Here is a 6,644-nt window from a genome sequence, read left to right as displayed (position 1 = left end):
TTCGAGCCCCGCGTCGGGCTCTGTGCTGACAACTCAGAGCCTGGAGCCTGTTTCAGATTCTGTGTCTCCCTCTCTCTGACCCTCCCCCATTCATGCTCTGTCTCTCTCTTTTTTCAAAATAAATAAACGTTAAAAAATTTTTTTAAAAAGCAAATAAATACTAAATAATAATAATAATAATAATAAAGAGTACCTGTACCTTTGATGTCTCCTCTTAGTAATTTTTTTATCCACTGATCCCGTTATGCTCTTTAGCTATAATCCCCAGCTAACTTTGCTGCATTTGGAGTTGAGCCCTATTTCTCACCTTTATTGCAATAGCCTTGACACCTATTGCAATAGTTGTGAATGAGGTCTTTTTTTGCCATTTTAATAAGTGTCAGAATAATTTTTTCTTTAACATGAGCGATTGCCTTTCAGCAACTCTTCTACTTACTGCTTCGTTTCCATTCTCTCCCTTGAAAATGAAGACGGTTTAATAATCCAAATCATGAGATTTAAGATTACAAAATATTTCCTTTGTTTTAAATAGCATATTTTCTATTACTATGAAAATTAATGTAACATAAGGTAAATACCTAATACAAGTGGCTTTAAAACACATCATATATGATTTGTGTGTCCATATTTAATCTGAACTCAACAATTTGTAATAGATAAAGTATGAACCACTGAATCTAACCAATTCCCTGTTTCTGAGTGCTGAAATCAAATTGAGAAATTATTTTTTAACACATGTTCTGACTACTGTTCCATTTATCTGATCATATACAGACAAGGCTTACCTAAATGTCAAAAATAATGAATATATAACTGAGCTTGAATATAGTCACATTTACTTCAACATTTTACTCCCTTAACCACTTATTTATATCTTGGCAACTATTTGGAAAGATTTTAACATTACATCTTTTTCTCTTATTGTATTAAAAAAACATCTCGGAAACTGTTTAGGTAGAGGATCAGTTCAGTATTATCTCATCTGAACTGTGTTTGTATATGTCAGATGAAGACCTTTGATTCATTTTTTTTAAATGCCTTGGCATTAGAATTATTGTTTTCAACATTTGAATTGTGCATGTATACACATGCAGATGCTAATAAAGGGAATTCTTAAGGGTAAAATAATCTTTTTAAACTCTATTTTTAAAAATTTTCATGAATAGACTGAAAACAAAACTATTTAAAATAAAATGCTATCTTATTTTTTCTGGTATCTATGAAGCTCTTTTTCAGCTAAGTGAATTTTTAAAAGACATGTATATCATTTATGAAGTAAAGACAACTCTATGCATATATTTCTGCTGAAGAACAGATAAGCTTATCTAAACACTATTTCATTTACCCAACTGTCAGCTTACATTTTATTACCAAATTTTTATCAAATGGCAAGAGTGACATTTTTATGTTCAGATGATGAATTATTTAAAACATATTTTTCTAGAATTATTATTTTTCGGGAATTCTAAAGTCAGTCATTGATAAAATGAAAGAAAATAATTACAAGTTGACCAAAAACATCCTTTTAATAGATAAATACATGACTTCAAAGATTTATGTTGATTTATCTTGTAGCTGGACTTGCATTCACATCTCTAAGTCTGAATTCTTTTTATTTAATTCATTATCATGTTCAATACAACTTCTCTCCAATTGGTTCCTTGTATAAATTATTCCCCAAAACCCCTGCTTGTCCTTCCCTGTCCTTATAATGCTCACACATTATGCCAAATAAAAACTTTGGTAAACAGTTTGAACTGTTAGGTGGTATTCCCGCCAACTCACTTTTTCTCTTATAAGTTTGAGGACCTCTACCTTAGCTAAACAAAATTACTTGTTACAGACACAAAATTGATTTACACTCTAAGCGTGTGAAGTTATTAATCTACCTTCATTTGCAACTCTAATTAATATTATTCTCCACAAAATATTTCCAGACTGATCCCTCTATGGTCTTTGACTTGAATGAGCTCCTGAGCCTTTGTATTTCCTCACCTCCTTAATCACTTTGCACTTCGGCATCCCTCAAGTGTTATTCTCCAAAATGTGTAGCATGGAGAAAAGAGGAAAATTAACAGGATAAATTTGCTAATTTAAATTTAATTATGTACAGTGTAAGAATAACAGATTTAATTTCAATGCTGGTTTATGAGCATAGACTGTCTTTTCAAGAACATCTGTGTCATCCACTGTGATTTATTTTGCTACAAAGTGTCTTTGCACTTATAAAGAGTGGCCACTAGAGTGCTGCAAGTATCCATTCAAGTTTGAGTCCTTGCTCTGTGAGGATATTCTAGTAGTGATTAAAACAATAAGGCTGATCTATCTTTGGAACATATGGGCCAGTCTCAGTAAAGAAATGCTAAAAATCATTTAAACCATGCATAGTTTTATTTGCTAATACATTTATACTTCTAACTCTTTCTCTGTTCATGCATTAGATTCAAGGTATAGAAGCTACTGAAATGAAGTCAGTGTTTTAGTTAATAAAAATTAGTTTCCATTTTACTATCTTACCATCAGCACTTTTACAATATAGTTACTTTCTTTTAGCATTTAGGATTGAGTATTTATATGTCTCCTTTCCATAACAATTCTTAATTTCTATTCATTAAGAATATAGGCCATGCTAGAGATGAACTTTCATCAATTTTCTCTTTTAAAGTATGCTTTTAAGTTTAAATATCCATTCAAAATATCAATGATAAGGTTTTTGGGGAAAAAATCTACTTTGCATGTGTAGGCAACAAGGTCAGGCTGCCCCAAGATGGGTCACTTTGGCATGAAGATTATTATTTTGAATTAAGGCAATCAAAACTCAGTAGATTCAGGAAAAGCTCCTTACTTCCCCCTCCACACCTAAAAATAATTTAGACAGGGGACCTGATCAGAAAGAGATCAGTTATTACCAGAAATAACTACATTTTGATAAGAACTAGGTATGGTAAACACAGAGGAACCTAGCAAAGCCTATCTGATCAGTCTTCTATGTCCTATTGTTTCTGAATGGCAGCAAACATTTGTTTGCCAAACATTTACTCTTTTTCCACTTCCTGTAAATTGCATAGCTTCCTTTTGAAGTCCTCCTCCTTAGATCAAAGTACCTCATTTTGACTGACTAACTTTGGGATTTCTGTGTGGATTTTGTTTTCTCCTATTTATCCGTCTCTTGTCAATTTGATTCTTAGTCCAACTAGAAGGACCTTGAAGGACAGAGGAACTTCTTTCTCCTTGACCTGTTTAACTAGACATGTTTGAATTTTAAAGTTCAGCCTACCACCTAAATGCATTTTTTGTCCTTAGAAGTGAGTTCTTTGAGGACAAGGTACTGCTTTATTCATCTTCATAGTTATGATGTCGACTTCATATCTTTAAAAACAAATATGAACACTGATCATTTAAAAACAGGAGAATTAAATGTATTTCTTAGTAAACATTAAGAAAAGCATTTGATCTGGCATTTATGTATTTTATCATCTGTATTCTTTATTCATATTTACACTTGAATAACACTTTATATAAGATAATTTGGGATATTGTGATTCATTAGAATTATATATATTTCCTTCATTCCCATTTCTGATACGGAGCTCCCAAAACCCCTGAATTTCTTAAGTGATGAGACTGATAAAGGTGTCTTTTGTTATGTTGATGAGTGAGTTTCAGAATGCTTCTAGGTCACTTAAGGATGGGGCTGATCTTCAGGAGAACCAACCATGTGATTCAAGGGTTGGAACTTTCAGTCCCATCTCCTTGACCGCCAAAAAGAGGGCCTGAAAATTGAATCAATCATCAATGGTCAGCGATTCAATTAATCTTGACTATGTAATGAAGCCTGCATAAATCCTCAAAAGGACTGGGTTCGGAGAGCTTCTGGGTAGGTAAACACGTGGAGATGCTGGGAGAGTTGTGCACCTGGAGAAGGTATGGAAGCCTAGAGCCCTTTCCTCTTGCCATGCCCTATACATCTATTCCTGAGTGATATTCTTTCATAATGAACCAGTAACTTAGTGAGTAAGCAAGTCTCTTGAGTTTGTGAGCCACTCTAGCAAATTAATTGAACCCAAAGAGAGGATCATGGGAACCTCTGATTTACAGCTAATCAGTCAGAAGTGTGGGTAACTACCTGCAATTGCAACTGGTATCTGAAAACGGGAAGTAGAGGCAGTCTTGTAGGACTGAACCCCTAACCTGTGGAATTTGATGTTATTTCCTAGTAGACTGTGCCAGAATTGAGTTGAATTCTTGAATACCGACTGGCGTTTGAAAATTGCTTGGAGTAGGGTGGGGAACACATCGTCATGGTCGAATTAATCCAAGAACACCAAAAAGATACCTGATTCCTTTTGTTAGGATTAGAAGTATAGGGTAGTAATATTTTCACTTTAAATAAAAATTGAAATCAAGGTACAGAATTTACTTCATACATTAAATTATTAATAGATATTTTACTAAAATTCCTATCTCTTGAGAGAAGAATTATTTTTATCATCTTTTTCCTTGTGATAGAGTCTTGAACTTGCCGAAATCTCTGTTCAATCAGGTCATATCTCAACAATATGTAAGTTACAAGCATACCACTGCACATCTACTGAATAGAATCAGTTAGCTTCAAATTAATTAAACATATTTCAGATAAGACCAGGAACTTCACCAAAGTCAAATGAATAAATAAGAAACCAGTCATTAAGATCCCACTGCTGTTCATTTGTGTCTGAGAATAACAGGTTGCCCATTGTGGACGGATAGAACCAGTTGATGAGATGAGCATTCATCTCTGCAGTTAAACTCTTTGGCTTCACGCTGCTTGCACGTGTCCAAACAGTTTTCTATGAAACTTGAGGTAGACCTGTATTTCCAGTTTCATTTTTCATAGTCTTCCATAAAAGGTACCCCCAGAATTTGTTTCTGCCTGCCTCTGTACTCATCATGCCCTCTTATTCTGAAATACCCCTCTGCCAAGACAGTTAAAGTTTCAGCTCATTGGTTATGCCTTCAATAAATCTTAAATTGGAAATAATTTCTTCCTTATTTGGAATCCCATAGGGTTTTGTTTACGTATAATATCATGGTATGTATTTCTTTCTGGTTTACAAATTAAGCCCTATTTTTCCTAATGTATTTCTCTCAGATAATTAACTAATTAAGTTATTTATTCATTCATTTATTGCACAAAATGGAAAATGTATGGAAAATGTTGAGCAGGTTAAAAGAATAAAGAGTGACAACGAGCTATGTAGCTGGCCTCTGTATAGATGACAGAAATGATCAGAGATCTGAGTGCCCAAAGGGGAGAGCCAAGCCTTGCCATTCTTTGAGGAAGGAGTGATCCAAAAAGAGGAAATAGCAAGTGCAAAGCCTAGGGGCAGAAGTGAACTTGGCAAGTGAAGAACACCAAGAGGTTAGCAATGGGGCTTTATTTTATTTTATTTTATTTTATTTTATTTTATTTTTAATGTTTATTTCTGAGACAGAGAGAGACAGAGCATAAGTGGGAGAGGGGCAGAGAGAGAGAGAGAGACACAGAATCAGAAGCAGGCTCCAAGTTCGACACGGGGCTCGAATTCACAAAACAAGAGATCATGACCTAAGCCAAAGTCAGTTGCTCAACCGACTTAGCCACCCAGGCACCCTAGCAATGGGGCTTTAAAGGAGACATGTTTAGAGAACACGAAATGATCTGACCACCATGCCTTATCTTCCCTTGGTTTCTTGTATCTCAGATTGCATTTAGTATACAGGGTTTTACACACAGAGTAATACTCAGTGGTAATGCAATATAGTGATTTGGAGGTAAGAAAAATTTGGATTTGAATTAAATTTCATTTCCTTATTAGTTTAATGACCTTGAGCAGATTGCATACCCTGAGGCTTTATCTCTGTGTTTGATCGATGTTTTCACTTTCCAGTTGAAAACCTTGTATTAAGATCATTGACTAAGAGAGAAAAAGTTAAAAGGGTAAATTCTCATAGGAAAAAATGTATATTTAGGATAATTAATTGAATAAACTTCTCTTCTAAAAAAAACATTCTGGAGGCGCCTGGGTGGCTCAGTCCTTTGGGAATCCGACTTCCGCTCGGGTCATGATCCCACAGTTCGTGAGTTCGAGCTCCACATCAGGCTCAGTGCTGACAGCTGGGAACCTGGAGCCTGCTTCATATTCTGTGTCTCCCTCTCTCTCTGCCCCTCCCCCGCTCTGCCCCCCCCCCTCAAAAATAAACATTAAAAAAATTAAAAAATAAACATTTTGAAGGACATTAATACTCAAAAATTGGACAAAATCATTGAATTATTTTAACTAGCTAAAACTCCTTAGAGAACCTAACACCTTTCTTCACTGAAAATCACTTCCACAGAGACTTTCTTTGCTCTGAAGAACAAAGTTCTTGAAAGAACTGGGCTCGTTCATCTGGACTCCATTTTTTTCCCCTTTTCAACTTGATCTGCATTAAATTCTGAACCTCACTCTATTTTCATTCTTAAGACGACTGAAAAAGATTAATGCAAATGATGTAAACTGCCAGTTGACAAACATTATATGTTTTTGTTTAAATACTGTGAGGTTACAAAAATAGTCATAATCACTCTCTGCCATTTTTAATGGGCAGTAGAAATCAGGATCATTAGGCAAAATGGTTTTCCC

Source organism: Herpailurus yagouaroundi, unplaced genomic scaffold, assembly GCF_014898765.1.
Source record: "Herpailurus yagouaroundi ecotype Mexico unplaced genomic scaffold, PumYag 139, whole genome shotgun sequence".
Taxonomy (NCBI): Eukaryota; Metazoa; Chordata; class Mammalia; order Carnivora; family Felidae; genus Herpailurus; species Herpailurus yagouaroundi.
This window is presented reverse-complemented; position numbering follows the sequence as displayed.